The following is a 17375-nucleotide window of genomic DNA, read 5'->3' as shown; positions in this document are numbered from 1 at the left end:
GTTAATTGTCACAAGATGTGCTAGAAAAAAGATAAGTCCTAAAAATTCTCATAATAATCAGAAACATCTGACCTTTAATTCGGTGAACTCTAATCGTCATTACCGATAATAACCGTTGGACTATTGCAATACTAGAAATTCTAACTAGAGGACCCCAATAGAGCCTCCGTGCAGTGTTAATCCTCACCAATCCTGGTAGGAAAACAAAAAAATAGATCCTATAAATTCACACAAAATTAGAAATATCTGACCTAATCACAATTGATAGTAGTAGCTACGATATATTCTATTTTCTAAATAAATACCCACCTCTCCTACTGCACAAAACAACATAAAGTAACCCATGACCCTATATTTAAACTACCCACTCATGCCTTTAAAAAACATGATCTAAAGTAGACTTATTTGTATCTAATTACCCATGTCGTCCTATTGCGATAGATAATTTAAGTAAACCAATTTTCATGTCATTATTAGAAAAATAAATAGCCTCTCGAAACTACATTAAATCATCAACATCTTCGATTACAAAAAGTTGTTTAAATAACCATAGAGAATATATATGTTTCCATATTACTCAATTCTATGAGTATTAATATATTAAGATTTGATTAAAGTAAATATACGCATCGTGCCATCATGTATGAGTGATAAATATATATGTTATGTTTCATCACATAAAATATTTTCGTAATAACTCATATATTAGCGGTGCTAATAAATTGTTTAAAACCATATCAATAACCATGACATATGATTTACATAGATTGTTACTTCAGATATGTTTATATATTTTTACTAAAATGTTTGATCACAATTGATAGTAGTAGCTATGGATCCATTATATTTTCTAAATAAATACCCACCTCTCCTATTGCTCAAAACAATATAAAGTAACCTATGACTATATTTAAACCACCCATGCCATTAAGAAATATGATCAAAAGTAGACCTAAATTTACATCTAATTACTTACGTCCTCCTATTATGATAAATAATTTACGTAGCCCAATTTTCTTGTAATTATTACAAAAATAAATAAATATCTCATCGAAACTATATCTAAATCATCAACATCTTCTATTACAAAAAAATATTTAAATAACCATAGAGCATATATATGTTTCTACATTACCCACATATTAATATTTGATTAATGCAAACATACACCTTGTGCCAATGTGCATGAGCGATTTATATACATGTTATGTTTCATCACTTAAAAAATTTCCTTGACAATTCATATATTAATGATACTAATAAATTGTTTAAAACCATATTAGTAACCAACTAACAATGACATATAACTTATATAGGTTGTTACTTCAGATATATCTATATATTTTAACTAAAATGTTTGACATGTTTATATTGACAACATTACCGTAACTGCACATATATCTTTGATTGAAAAAAATCAATCATGTTTAGAAGTGTGGGAGACCACTGGTGGCTATATTTTTCTTGTTCTTTAAGATTACTTTAGCATAAAAAGTTGAGCATTAAAAGGCTTAACTATTAAAATTATCTTGAGTTAGACTGCTACCCCATTTGAGGTCTCACCTCTAAGTTCTATCACTTATCTTAAGTGATATGGTGTAGGTTTCAAATGATTTCTTATGCTATTGTAGTATTTAAGAATATACTCTACGGCCTAAAATTCTTATTTTAAATAAAGAGCAAAAAAGAAGAATTAATAAAAGATACAATAAGCATAAGAGTTTCAACTTGAGCACAGAAAAGTATGTAGGAGTCAATAATAATGAAATTTAAAAATTCAAAATTTAGATTCATGACATTATAAGGCACATGATGCAACAAGGACCACCATAGTTAATGGCAAGGTGTCAAACTAATTGCATATTTAAAATATACATAGACTCCATGCAAAAAAAATTGAATATGATAAAAAACATATAGATATGTCCCTTGCAAAGAAGTAATTAATGAGTTTATGATAACTAGATATTGGCTATAGAATATGTATTGTTTTAGAAAATAAACAAAGAGAAAAAACTTACAAATTAATATAAAAGATTCTTTATTAGTCAGATGTATAAAACAATAACTAATACTTATATCTCTTAAAATTCCAGCTTATGTGAGATGTTGATGGACTAGTAGTGACTAAGGCACTGTTTGAATACCCCTCTAATTATAATAGTCAGATTATATAATCAAATTTTGATCGAAACATGATTGATTATATAGATTATTATAATCAAAACTCTTGATTATCATAATCACATAATCCATATGAGACCAGGTTATAAGGGGTTATGAATGCTGAAATTAAAGTCTAACTCACTCCCATGTGATTGTCCAACTTTATACCAAACTATAAAGGATAAGATAGGAAATTCTCATGTTAACCAACCATAATCAATCATCATAACTTATTCCCGAACACTCTAATTATTATAACCCACAATCCTGATTATAATAATTCTATACATAATTTAGATTATAATAATCGAGCTGGGATCCAAATAGGCTAAGTTAAGAACTTTGCTACGGTACTGCAGTTACTCCTTAGAAAATAATAGCTCGAAGAAATCTCAGTCATTGATTTTTGTTTTTTAATAATTAAATAAATAAAATAACCCAGAAAAAGAAAAAAAATCCCATAAAATTCCTCGGATACGAGGCAGTGCATGCAAGACTATGATTTCTTGGCAGCTGTGCAATGTGGCAAATCCGTCAACATCATCAGACAGACGCAGGGTTTCATGATGTGCATATACGTGCTCTGGTTCCTGATGTGGTACACGTGTACGTCATATGTGTTTAACATATAACAGGTTCCACTCATGGCTGCAAGGTGCGATGGATTTTATCTACATGGATGGTAGTAAACATTGTTGTAGATGTTGCGACACACACTAGGAGAAGTGCTTCCCCGCCGTATGACAAGACAACGAGCACATGACATAATACATATAGATCAAAACAGAGTACTTTCTTTACCAAAAAACGTACATCATAATACAACGGAAGGGACAATCATATATGTGTCACGTTTGTTTATCCTCACGCACATGTAGTTATGATATGCCACGTTTCACAGGAAAGGTCCCGTCACGTTCCAAAGTTCCCAAATTAACAAACAGATTTTGTTAAATCCAACATATCTCATGCAATAATTAGATCAAAATGAAAGATTTTTTTATCTAAAACAATTTTTTCCAAATTATCCTCTTTTATAAAATAAATAAATTAATATTTCATATATTACGAGGTAATATGGGATCAGAACCATCATATCTTATTAAATAGATGGCCCACAATTATTTGAGAGTACCGTAGTAAGACCCTAAGCTAATGAGCATATAGATCGTCCTGGTTTCCGCAATCAAAGAAAATTTGTTCCTGTTGTGTCTTTTACCCAGCTTGATCACATATCAAAATATACTCTCATATGCTTAATATAATGTCTAAAGAATGTTCTCTAAAGCTGGATAGCGTATATTAAGCCACTTATGTTTTGGAAACTTGATTATGCTGTAAAAATAAGAAACGTTACAATAATTTTTGCTTTATGTGTGAAACATAAGTTGCAGACATATCATAATAATGCATTCAATAGTTAGGAAGTTGTTTGCTCATTGACACAACTATTGGGCATGCCAATTTTGTTTGTTTCCCCAAATATAGTTGCATGCTACCAAAGTTTAGTTGTGGCATGGATAAACATGAAGCATGCATGCCCGTAAAACAAAATTAAGTCAAGGGTGCAGTTGTGGCGGGACCCTATTTTATAGAGCTAGCCATCTAGGACCTAGGAAATCAGTGTAAGAGAATAAGAGATGAATGGGACTAGTGCATGTTGCTATAGCCTCACGTACTTGAAGCTCCCACACATGAACTAGAGGTGCTTGTGCGTAGTGAATTCCCGAGTATCCCCCAAAAGGCCTTTCTATCTCCCCTGCTTAGGTTTTGTGTTTTTTCTTTTGAGTGGGGGGTTGTCTGGTGTCTCCATTACTTGTAAGTCACTAGATAGGGTAACACACTCCTAAGAAGCATGATCTTCAAATGAAGATCTTTTTCAATGTTTGTTTGGTGATATTACTAAAGATGAAGGTATCATTGGTTTGCTAACAGGGGGCATGCAGGCTGCAAGTGCACCCACTAAATCTTATAGTGGGATCCATTGAGATGCCTTTCTGCACTCTCTCCATAAGGTAACACACTGGTTCTACCGGCATGAAACATTTTCTTATGATGTGAGCTCATAATATGGTCAGCAGCATTGCACTATTGTCCAGAATATAGAATTAAGAACAAACAGTGTTGATATATTCAAAGGTGTTTTGCACCAATGGTACAGTACCATCCACAGAACATTCAAAAACCTCATCGTTGGTACCCTATCATGGCACAACAGTCTTATAAAGAGTTTCATTGCAACCACAAATATGGTTATGATTGTAATACTTCATAACAAAAAAAATGAATGAGGTCCTCAACTTTCCAACTTGTTCAATAAATTTAGATCAACAGGCAAGAAGATTAGCTTCCATCTTACAATCACTGTTGCTGTCCCCCAGTAACCAATAAATGGGCACTAGAACATTATGAAAGAGTATGATCAATTGACTATCCTAAGGGAGACATCATAATCCATTTCAAGAAATGGGAAAAATGAAAAAATAACCAAGGCACGGCACCATAGATACATATATATTCATAGTTCATTGATAGAACAGGAAGAAAAGAAGAACAGCAAGCTTCAATAGGGAAAGCTACAGAAGGGAATCGGAGGTTACCTGCCAGCAGTGTGGCAGTGCAAGAGCAATAGCAAAGTAGACGGTAGATGAAGCCCTTCTCTGGCCTGCTGTTCATATATATAGACAAGCTAGGCGTCATGGGAGTCATTGTTAGGGGAAGTTAGTTGTTTCAGGGCATGCGAAGGTTTGTTGGCTGTATGTATTCCAGGGCATGCAAAAGCATTCCAAGGCCTGTTGCCAGGCTAAGGCTAAGGCTAAGGCAAGCAGTTTCCTTTGTACTAATATCTAGACTTTATTTACTAACCAACCGAATTTTTGTCTACCCTTGACTTCATTTCCATTAATTAATGAAATCCAACCTGCTGCTAAATTTGCACAAGGTTGATATAACCTAAGTAATGAATAAAATAACCACTTCTGTGTGTTTTTCAAGCAGTGAAAACTATTCTGCCATTATTTCTTAAGAAAATGGAAAAATATTCCGTGACTGTACACAGCCAAGTATCATAATATTGTCAGCTTGTTCCCTGATAGAAATAAAGAAAAAGAGTGCACTCAAATAGGAAAAATCACATGCAAAATCTATTAGAGCAACTGCAACAGCTTGGTTATTCTTGTTGTGAAGGTTATTTTAGAATTTGTATAGCAAAAAATAGGTTTCAATAGATATGCAATCTTTTTAGTGGCCATATATAGCCAATCATGGGCACTCGCTATCTGCTTTGTAAACCTCTTATTTCTTGAGGAGTTTTCTATTTTATAAAATGGCTAAACAATGGAATTTGGCTACTAATTTTAACCAAGTTGTTGAAGTTGCTCTTGTTACTTTGCCATTCTTTCTTGGCAAAAACATCCAAAGTGATAACTTCCAATGCTTTGCTTGCCAATTAAATCTTCTCCACCTTGGAACCGCAACTAATATGATCCCTTGAAAACAGCTTGCATGAAAGAAATATTTTTTTCTCAAAAGCAATGTCATTAGGAGTACACAAAATTGTCCAAATAATAGTTTCCTATCCTCCCTCTCCTAGCATAAAGGTTTTCAAAGGAAGAAAAATACATTAACAAAGACGGGCACCATGCCTGCCTTTGTTTTAAAGTCACTGTACACTAGTACAGAAACAAGTTTTACTCCTGGTTGGAAACCCCTTCAGTCCCGGTTTTCCAACCGGGAGCACGAATCCGGGACAAAACGGCCACTCCTTTAGTAATACCAACCGGGGCTAAAGAGGCCTCCCGGCCTGGCCACGTGGGCCGGCCCTTTAGTCCCGGTAATACCAACCGGGACTAAAGGTTTTCTTTTTTCTTTTTCTTTTTTTTGTAATCAAATATACCAACTTGGACAAAAGTTAATGATAGTGAAAATATTATTAACTAATAAACAAACAAAAGCTCCTGACTTGTTTTCCTGGTAATTACTTTGAGATTTGAATGGGTCTATCAAATGTATTTGAACATATTATTTCAAATTCTATCAGGTGCAACCATACAAATAGAACTCAAGAAACATAAATAATTGTAATACATTTGAGTAAATATAAAAATAAATCTTTATGCATGTAAGTAAATATAGAAAGATAATATTTATACATGCAACATGACTTGGGGAAGAAATGGTAATTCAATGGAGATGGGTATCCACCTGAGGATCAAGAATGAAAGTTATAATCAAGACACAAATAGTATTTTTTTTAAAAATAGTTGTAGTGATCACAAGTTCATCATTCAATCAACTGGAGTTCAATTTGTTGCATTTAATTCTTAAAGGAGGTTGATCTCACCTCTAGCAATTGTCTCTTCATGGACAACTCTATCAATTTCATCTGTTGTAATTCCTGGTTTAATTACACGAGCAGCTGCATCTAAAACCTCTCTTGCAATCTATAAATGATAATACGAGATAAAGCAGAAAAAATTAGGAAAGTGAAATTATAATGTCACAACTAAGCACTCATTTACACATGCTGGGAACTTACTCGACATGTTTCTCTCATCCTTTCTATGAGTTCAGGGGTCTTAATCTACAGAGGCACAAAGAAAGCAGTAATCATCAGAAATTTGTTCATGGAACATATGTGATACTAAAAAATCTTTGAAGGATTTTACCTCTACTCTTTTCTGCAAATCACTATCTGGTTCTATCTTGGGAATTCCCTAAAAAGTATTACAATGTCAGGGAGATTTGAAAGAGCATATTGCAAGAGATATAGTGGAATGGTGAGACGACACTGCATGCATACTGTGAAGGAAGAGACCCTTAAAACAACATGAACTTACATCAAGCGCCCAATCAGGCTTCTCAATTTCATCTGGCACCACACGCATCTTTGATATTGGATATGGTATCAATGGACTGAAAGACATAATCATTCAGTAAATGTGAGAAAGGTACTACCCAAATAGCTCATTCCTCCCACCCAAATAGCTCATTTGCTGCTCTAAACCTTTTGCATGGTTGTGGCAGGGTTATCCTTAGTGTTCCACATAGGTTGTGTCAGAAGGTACCAGCATTTATTTAAGGTAGGAAATCAACCAGCTAAAAATTAATATAAATTTGGAATATTCGAATTTGAGTTGTCACTACCATTTTTTGTGGTGGCTCATGTTGGATTTCAGACCTAGCCTACCTAAACTTGCTTGGGACTAGAAACTAGAAAGTTTTGTTATTGTTCTTGTTCTTTTTGTATTTGATTGAATTTGAACAACAGAGGCAAATGGAATGCTACATATATTGAACAACAATCAAACAAAGGAATTAAGGATGTGGTAATAGTATTTTACCCTGTCCAATCAAAACGAGGAAGTTCCAATGCACGTCCCCACCCTTTTCTCACACAATATTTCCAACCTTCTGGAGACTGCTGGGATGCCAGTGCACCAGGCTTTGGGTGAACAGATTTGTGAGAGCTCCATGCTGCCCTAAAACAATCCTGTGTGCTGCAAATGATTTGTGGACACAAAAGAATTTAACACTTTCACTAGTTCAAAAAGGTGAAGGAGCACACATGAAACATAATTCTACCCTGCACTAGTGTGCCAGCACTTCCAATGGATACTTTGATATAAAAAGATGCGTTTCCTTTAAAAAATCAAAAGATCAAGGATATGAAAAAAATACCATTTCCACTAATAGAGGTATCTACAGACACTACTAACTACGTACTGTGATGAAGTTTCCACATAAGGCCATAACTAAATGATACATGCCTTTAAAATATGCAGAATGTTTTAAAACATGCATAAGCAATGATACATGCCTTTAAAACATATGCATCTGAAAATCAACACACCAGAGCATAAGCAATGACTTGAAGAAACCAACATGTCTACTATGTGCTACTTTCCAAAGTATAACTCTGCTTTTCCAGCCATATATCACAGCAATGAACAATCAGAGCCACCCAGGTTCCGCTTCAATGTTCTAACTACAAGCAAATGAGAGCTAAAGACCCAATTTCTATAACTTAAAATAAATATCGTCACAACAAAGCCACGTCAAGCATCAATTCCTATTACTAGATGGACAGGTGTAGGGCGTCGAAGCAAAACGCAGCGGGTAAAACTCGACAGCAGATCACTGGTAGAGACAGGAAGCGATATGTGAACGGGAGCTGAGCGGGCTTGCCGCAGCGAGCGCAGGGGGGCGACGCCTCCAGGGCTCCTTTCTCCATCCCGGCTGCTTGCACCACGCCAATTGGATCAGGCGGATCAGTAGACTGCTGGACCCGAGCAGGAAGTGCACGGAGAACAGCAGAGAAGAGTCCCGTCCGGCTCACCTGTGGCGGCGGAGGCTAGGGTTCCGACGGCGCGGGCGGCGGACACGAGGGGGAAAGAGGAAAAAGGAGGTGGACGAGTCAGCCGAGAGGGTTTGCTCGCTGCCTACGTGCTGAGAGTCGATCCGGGCCGTGTGCGTGGCTGTGTCCTGTCAGAGATGGGCGATGAGGAAGAAGAGAGGCCGGCGATGAAGCAAGAACACTGAGCTCGAAGTGGCTCGGGCTCGGGGAGGAAGAAGGGGTATATAGGAGGGGGCCTTTAGTCCCGGTTGGAGACAGCAACCGGGACTAAAGGTCCATTTCTAGTCTCGGACGGAGCCTTCAGCCGGGAGTAGACTTTTACTCCCAGTTGGAGGGACCAACCGAGAGTAAAAGTTAACCTTTAGTTCCGGTTGGTAGCTCCAACCAGGACTAAAGGTCCCCTGCAGTAAAAGTCTGCCGCAATAGCCGTTGGGCAGGGACCTTTAGTCCCGGGCACGAAAAATAGCGGGACTAAAGCCAAATCTCAAAGTGGATCAAAAGTTGTTTCTCTACTGGTGGTAAATCGAGGATTTACATAGGCGCTTGTTACGTCTCTGTTAATTCAAATAAAAACCAAAAAAAGCCTAGACCGGGCATCCAACCGAGTTCCGGTGAAACCCTAGCTCGCCACGGTCGGGCGGTGGCGGTGGCGGTGGTGGCGGCGGCGGCGGCGGCGGCGGCGGGGGTGAGAGCACCAGAGTCGGGGAGAAAGAGCTGCCGTGTGTGTTTTTTTTGGACTAAAAATCTGCTGGAGGAGGTGAGCGGGCAGAAATTTTGGATCCTGCGCGCCCACGCTCTAGCAATGCCCGGATAGTTTGGTAATTTCAGTATAGGAAGCACACGGACCGCTCTTTCTTCGTGCTCATCTAGACACTCGTCCTTACTTCTCACCATCTGGAGCACCCGGACCATCGCCGCCACCGCCGCGCGTCTGTCCCTCCGTCCGCAGCTGTGGGGGAACTGGGGATCCTGTAGAGCAAAGCCAGGTTGGGTGGGCCATCCTTGGCGTTCGCCACCCGGCAAAACAGTCGTAGCTCGCTGGCTTCCTCCTCATTTCTCCGGTGCCCACGTCCACCTCCCCCGCGGATGCGTCCCCACCACCGTTGCCAGCACGCGCACACGGAGAAGGCGGGAAACCCAAAGCTTTTGGGCGGGCCGACCATGGTGTCCGCCGTGATCCAGCGCTACGCGGCGGCACAGCAAGCGGTCGTCACTCTCCTCTCCAACTCCGGCGTTGACGCCCATCAACTCCGGATGCCTTCCCCACCCCTGCTGGTAGCACGCGTTGTTCGTAAAGGAGGAGCTTGAGAAACAAATATGATGCTTTGTCAGGAATTGCTACCACTCAAGCTTCCACGGTCTGCTAAATTCTAAGTGCCCATTTTCTCATTCAGACAACTTCGTGTTTGACAAGGATGGCACAGCAGCAGAGCGTGGCTGCTGTCCTCGGTTACTCGAGGGAGGAGCGTCTAGCGGTGGCGCCCTGGGCTCTTCAGTGCCGATCGAGAGAGGAGTGCCTAACGGCAGCGGATGACGAGCTATTGGGAGTTCGGGGGCACGCTGCGTCCGGTAGAGCCGAGGCCGCCATGTGTTACCAAAATACCCTCTATAGTACAAATTATCTTTTATAAATAATCTTCCTCAATTAATTAGCTAAGAAAATAATAAAAAAAAACTTATGGTACTTTCTCAACCATTGTAAAAGAGCTCTCAGCAGAACCATGTTGCTCCGTTATGTTAGGATCGTAGGATTGGATGTGTACCTCTCTGTGTGTAACCCGTAGATCCAGGTAACATTCCATTCGTCATGCGCGGTTGCGCTGTGACCTCACGGACGCCGGTGTCGAGGCAGCTCCGACTCGGTGGTGAGGTCCAGTGGCCCGGGTGGTGACCTGCAGGGGAGACGGCAGTGGTGGTGACGGGCTCATCCCGTCGCTGGCAGCACGCTTTAGGATCGGATTAGGGTATCTCTGTAGGTGGGTGTGGCGGCTCCAGTCAACCTCGTAGTCCGAGCCCTCACTCCCATCTTCCTTTTATGTGTGCTGTGCGACAGGGGCCCTCCAACCGAATTAGGGTTGGGCTCCCCCGATCAGGGAGTAGAGATAGGGCCCAATAGGCCGTTGGGCCTATTGGTGGAGATCAACTAACATTCTCTACCTTGATCTCATTCCATCTTTCACTTTTATATCATTTGCTTTTGTTCATTCCATTACAGATTAGCTCATAGAGCATGTCTCATCGTCACGGTCCATTACCGATAGACTTAACAGCTACAACTCACTACTCTGTTCTGAAATAGATACTTATCTTTGGACCTTCTTTTGTCCAGGAATATTTTAGGCTTTCCCTTAAACCCAAGCTAGCTACATGTTCTCTGAACACCATGTCCTCTGAACATATTGGGTGGTAAGCCTTTTGTAAGCGGATCCGCGAGCATCCTTTCTGTTCTTATATGCTCAAGACTTATGACTTGATCCCGGACTTTATCTTTCACAACATAATACTCTATGTCAATGTGTTTGGCAGCACCATTTGACTTATGTTGTGAGCATACTGTACTGCCAGATTATAATCGCAGTATTACTTTAGTGGTTTATAGATGTCGTCTACCACCTTCAAACCGGGTATGAACTTCGTTAGTTAGTTCACCTGTCCGTTGCCTCATAGCACGCTACAAACTGTCATACATTGTGGACGATATAGTGACAGTTTGCTTTGAGCTTTTTCATGAAATAGCTCCTCTTTGCGAGATGATAGAAAATCTACGTCTGGATATGCATTCACTCTCGCATAATCAGAATCTGAATATCCCACCTTGTGGAGTGAATCAGATCTTCTATATGTCATCATGAGGCCTTTCGTTCCTTGCAAATAACGTAAGACTTTCTTTATCAATTTCAGTGTTCTATTCCAGAATTCCTCTGGAATCTGCCAAGTAAAACCCGGTAACAAATGCCAAGTCAGGGCGTGTACATACTTGAGCATGTTGCAAGCTTCCAACAGCTGAAGCATATGGAACCACTTTCACTTTATCGATTGAGCTCATATTGGTTCCTGGGGTATTTAAAATTCTCATATCTATCGCCCTTGACTATAGGAGCAAGTGAGGGACTACATTTGTGCATACTGAATTTCTTTAAGATCTTTTCTATGTATGCCTTTTGTGATAGTCCTTATACCCTTTTTCTTCTATCTTGGCCTCGCCAAGATCTTTCATATCAAATTTCTTTGTCTCCAGTAGTAGACTGACATCACTACTAGCAAGTAAGATATCATCTACATACAGAACAAGGAAGATAAACTTCCCATTCTTAAACTTTGCATAGACACAATTATCCTCTATATTTTCTTTAAATTGTATAGACACAATTGTCCTCTACATTCTCTTTAAAATCCAAAATTCTTTATTGTCTGATCAAACTTCAAGTACCACTGTTTTGAAGCTTGTTTTAATCCATAAATGGATTTCTTTAGGTGGCATCACATTCGTTCTTTTCCTTCCATGACAAAACCTTTCGGTTGTGCCATGTAAACATTTTCCTCCAAGTCTCCGTTGAGAAATGCCGTCTTTACATCCATATGATGTAATTCTTAATCGTAATGTGCCACTAATGCCATTATGATTCTGAAGGAAACCTTACATGAGACTGGAGAAAAGGTCTCATTGTAATCAATCCCTTCTCTTTGCATAAATCCTTTTGCCACAAGTCACGCTTTATATGTTTCTATATTCCCTTGAGAGTCAAGTTTTATTCTGTAGACCCATTTACTGCCTACTGTATTGGCTCCTTTAGGAATTATTTCCAAATCCCATAACTCTATAGGCATTCATCGATTTCCAATTCATCTTCCATGGTCTCAAGCCACTTTGATGAATGATCACTTCTCATGGCTTCTTTAAATGAGGTGGGATCATCCTCCATTTGAAATTCTTTAGTGTTATACACTTCATAATCAGCAGAAATAGCTGATTTTCTAACTCTTTGAGACCTTCTAGGGGCCTCCACATTTGGCACAACTTCTGTTTGAGGCTATTGTTGCTCCCCTCATGTGTGGCAATAGGTTTTATAGGATCCTGAGGAACAGATTCCTCATCGTCATTCATTGTTGCCACAGGTGGGATAACAACAGGTGCTGGCACCACACTATCTAGCACTGTCGGTGCAGCTATAGCAGGCAGTGAGAAAAATGGCTCATGAATCATTGGAGTAGACGCATACACCCGCTCCACTTCAACGACAATTTCTCGAGCTACTATGCTCCCCCTCATCTTTTCATCCTCTAGGAAAACAGCGTGTCTCGTTTCCACAAACTTTGTATGTCTCTCTGGACAGTGGAAAACGAAAATCTTTTGACTTTTTTGTGTTGCCAATGAAATGGCACCTTACTGTTTTGGGATCTAACTTCCCAATATTTGGGTTAAATCCTTTAGCCTCAGCAGGGCTCCCCCACACACACGCAAGTGGTTTAGTGAGGGTACACTTTCTGTCCACAACTCATACGGTGTTTTGGGCACCGATTTACTTGGTACTCTTTTAAGAATATGAATGAGGTTTTTAACGCCTCCATCCACAAGCTCAACTGTAAGGTAGAGTAACTTATCATACTGCCCACCATATCCTTTAGGGTACGATTAATTCTTTTAGCTACTCTATTCTGCTGAGGTTCACCCGGTATAGAATACTGGGCTACTATGCCATTCTTTTAGGGTATGCCGACCGTAATACTCCTCCACGGTCAGACCTGACTATCTTAATCTTTAATATCCTAAATTTATCCAATACATCTCCTCTTTCTTTGATTGGATAAATATAGCCATAATGGAAGTAATCATCTGTGAATGTTATGAATGAATCATTACCATCCACACTCTTTATAGGAAACTGATCATAGATGTCTGTGTGAATAATCTGTAGAATTCCTACGCTTTGTTTGTCATCTTTTCTTAATTCTTTTTACATACTTTCCTTTGTTCTAAAACTGAGAGCTCTAATGGAGGAAGAATATCATTCTTAACTTGTCTTTCCATTCTCCCCCTCGAAATATGGCCTGAACGATAGTGCCATAATTTCGACAACGCATCGTGAGCTCTCTTATGCCACCATTTCTAGAGTAACACTCTGTCACCAGCTGCTTTATCAGCTAAGTAGCATATGTCTTTGAAGTGTAAGTGAATTGACTCTTTATTCTATCGAGGTACTCGGTGACCGTGTCACATTTTAGGATTAAGCCCACAATTGCGGGTTCAATCATGTTCTTTATCACAGCCAAACATTTTTTGTTGACAGTGACCCACTTTCTATGCTCAAAAGCCATAGGATATCTTTTGGGATTCAAAATCCCTTTCTTTAGTTGCCCAAGTGGCATTATTCTCTTTTGTCTCCCTCGGTGAGGTGACTACCCAGTCCATCTTAGACAGGATGAAAACCAGATCATAACTTTTCTTAACATAAAATTAACACCATTTGCATGCCTTGATTCCAACGTTGGTCAAAATCAAAACATACAACTATTCTTATACACTAATTCTACATCATCGTTGGGCAGAAATGAAATTAATGCATAAATCATTAACTTTCACAATTGTTCTTATACACTAATTATATATCACCGTTGGACAGAAATAGAATTAATACATAAATTATTAACTGTTACAACTGTTCTCATACACTAATTCTACATCATCGTTGGGCAGATGTAGAATCAATACATAAATCATTAACATTACGATATTGTTATTAACAACGTTGGTCAGAAAATAACAACATTATAATCCATGACAAATCTCTTTTTCTCCAATTAAATACCACTTTGGTTCAAAATAACTGGAGAATCAATAATTTCTTTAGCTGTGGAAAAACTCTCTTTTTCTTGAGTTTTACCCACAGGGAAAATTGATTTTCCTATTTTCTTTAATCTATTAATCATTTTCCAGAAAATAAACATTTACTGGAAAAACTTTCTTTTTCTCCAGTTAAATACCATGTCGGTTCAAAAACACTGGAGAACTTAATTTTCTTTAGCAGTGGAAAAAACTTTCATTCAATTTCTTGAATTTTACCCACAGGGAAAAATTTCTTTTTCTATTTTCTTTTGAGCTATTTATCCATTTTCTAGGAAATAAAACCTTTACCGGAAAATGAAAAAACGAAAAATATGACTCAAATGTTTCACTGTTCTTTCGGCCCGGCCGCTAAAACAGCTCGGCCCCTCTGCTTTGACGCGAGCACTGTGCCCGGCCCAACTCCTTTGACGCGAGTACTGTAGCTCCCAGGCCGCAACCTGGGCCTGGGCTGCCAAAGCTGCGCGGCCGCGCGCGCCCCCGTGGGCCGATCGCTGGCCCGTGCAATCTCGGCCGTCCGATGGAGATCGACGGCTGCGCGTCGATTTCGCGCGAACAAAACCGCGGCCGCGTCCCCCGACCGGAAAACCTAGGCCATTCGCACTCTCTGCTTCTCTCTCTTCTTTATCTCTCAGCGCCGCTCTCTTCTCTCTCAGCGTAACCGAGAGGACACCGAGTGAGCGAGCGGGCGGTGGAGCGACCTTGGCGCCGTCGCTGGCCCCCTCGCCAGCGCGCGTGCTCCCCAACGGGTGAGCACGCCGCCGTCGAGCGGCCTAGCCGCGGTGCCCCCTTTTGCTGAGCCCGGCGAGCAGCAGCCCCGGTTCGGCCTTTCTTCTCCCGCGTCGGCCAAGGGCCGGTTCGGGTGGGTTTCTTCTCCCTTCCCTTTCTCATTCCCCTATTTCTTTTTGATTTGGTTCTTCTCTCATCCGAACTGATGTGGGGAATGGGGTTAGGGTTAGGGTTCGTGTGCCGACCCTATTCTTCTCCCCTTCCCCTTTCAGATTTGAATCTTGTTCCTCTTTTTCGAACTGGTTATAGGGTTCGGAATCCGACCTGTCATCTTTTCTGTTTTGTCTTTTCTTTCTTTTCTTTTGCTTTCATCCGAATGGGAAACTAGGGTTAGGGTTAGGGTTCCGACCCTTCTTTTCTTCTTTCTTTGGAATTTTCTTTCTTTTCTTTTATTTCTTTTCTCTTTTGGATTTATGGTTCGGCTCTGTTCGTCTTAAGGCCGAAACCTTTCTTTTCCCCCTTCCTTTAACCCAATTAGGGTTAGGGTTAGGGAGTGTTTGGTTCTTTTCTGTTCTTGCCATGCGCCGGTGTAGAACAGCGGTGCGGCCATCTTTCCCCCCGCGCGGTGGCGGTGGATTTTCTTTCTTCTTTTACCCGGTTAGGGTTAGGGTTACACACTTGTAACCTGGCTCTGAAACCAATGTTAGGATCGTAGGATTGGATGTGTACCTCTCTGTGTGTAACCTGTAGATCCGGGTAACATTCCATTCACCGTGCGCGGTTGCGCTGTGACCTCACGGACGCCAGTGTCGAGGCAGCTCCGACTCGGTGGCGAGGTCCAGTGGCCCGGGTGGTGACCTACAGGGGAGACGACAGTGGTGGTGACGGGCTCATCCCGTCGCTGGCAGCACGCTTTAGGATCGGATTAGGGTATCTCTGTAGGTGGGTGTGGCGGCTCCAGTCAACCTTGTAGTCCGAGCTGTCCCCCCCACCTTCCTTTTATGTGTGCTGTGCGACAGGGGCCCTCCAACCGAATTAGGGTTGGGCTCCCCCGATCAGGGAGTAGAGATAGGGCCCAATAGGCCGTTGGGCCTATTGGTGGAGATCAATTAACACGTTAGGCTCACGGAGTGGTGTCACCTTTGGGGCTTAGGACGCAACCCTGTTGGCCACGCATTTCGTGAGGCAGTTTGTTTTTGGTACTTGCGTGATGAGGAATTTCACTTGAAATTTTTCTTTAAGCAGGAACCAGCAACGCCATTTCCAGAACATGCAAGCTGCATTTCAATGATCGTTCACCTCTGTTTAACCTGGAACAAGCACAACACTGACAAGTCACGAGAATTGAAGCTTTAATTTTCCTATGTTTAGGTAACCAACTTGCCACAACGATAATATGATCAGTTTAGTGTCTATCATAGCAGAGCATGCATAATGTATGTTCTCAGTGGAAGGAGAAAGGGTATTGTAACACCCTGGCCCGCCACCGCCAGACACGCCACCGGAGGCTACCAATCAACACTTAAATTCTATTAAGTTTAGAACTTATTAAAATTTTTGGTGGAGTCTTTCCAGTAAATTAAGCATATATATGAACAGGCAAAATCACATAGCATGAACGATATAAGCATCACAGCCCAACCCAATAACATAAGAACCACCCTAATAGCAAAGATCATCTCAACCAAATCATCCTTTAAGCGACCTCTACTTACACTATTAGAGTTGCATACTTCGAATAAATAAGCATGTGTGATCTAGGTGGTTGTGTCAACGAAGATGCTACTCCCAATTCCCATGCAGGTTACAATCTACTTATAAAAACCAAATAAACATAAGGGTGAGTAAAAACAATCAGCAAGTATATTCAGAACCGAAAGAACAAGAGTCACAGGGAAATCCATGAATGAATAATTGGAACATTAATTAAACACTAGTTTCCGTCTGAAACCAACAACACCTTAATGCTCCTTAGCATTTACCAGCAAACCCAAGCAAGTGGGGCCAGCACTTACAAAGGAAACTGAACATAAGAATCAAATTGCACTTCCGGATAAAACGACGCTAGAATTGAATGTAAGTGAAAACTTAAAACTTAAATTTGAATATAAAAACCAAATTGCACCTGGATCCACGGGAACATGAACTGAATGTAAAGGAACACGTGAACTTGGATCACATGAAACACACAAATATAGGGCTTGTTTGGATGGAGGCCTCCCAGGCTTGCCTAGGCCAGGCAAGCAATCCTAGCCCTAGGCCATCAACACGCCTGAGATCTTT

The sequence above is a fragment of the Miscanthus floridulus genome, chromosome 5, assembly GCF_019320115.1.
Source record: "Miscanthus floridulus cultivar M001 chromosome 5, ASM1932011v1, whole genome shotgun sequence".
NCBI classification, from domain to species: domain Eukaryota; kingdom Viridiplantae; phylum Streptophyta; class Magnoliopsida; order Poales; family Poaceae; genus Miscanthus; species Miscanthus floridulus.
The sequence above is the reverse complement of the archived record's forward strand: the minus strand, read 5'-3'. Positions refer to the sequence as shown.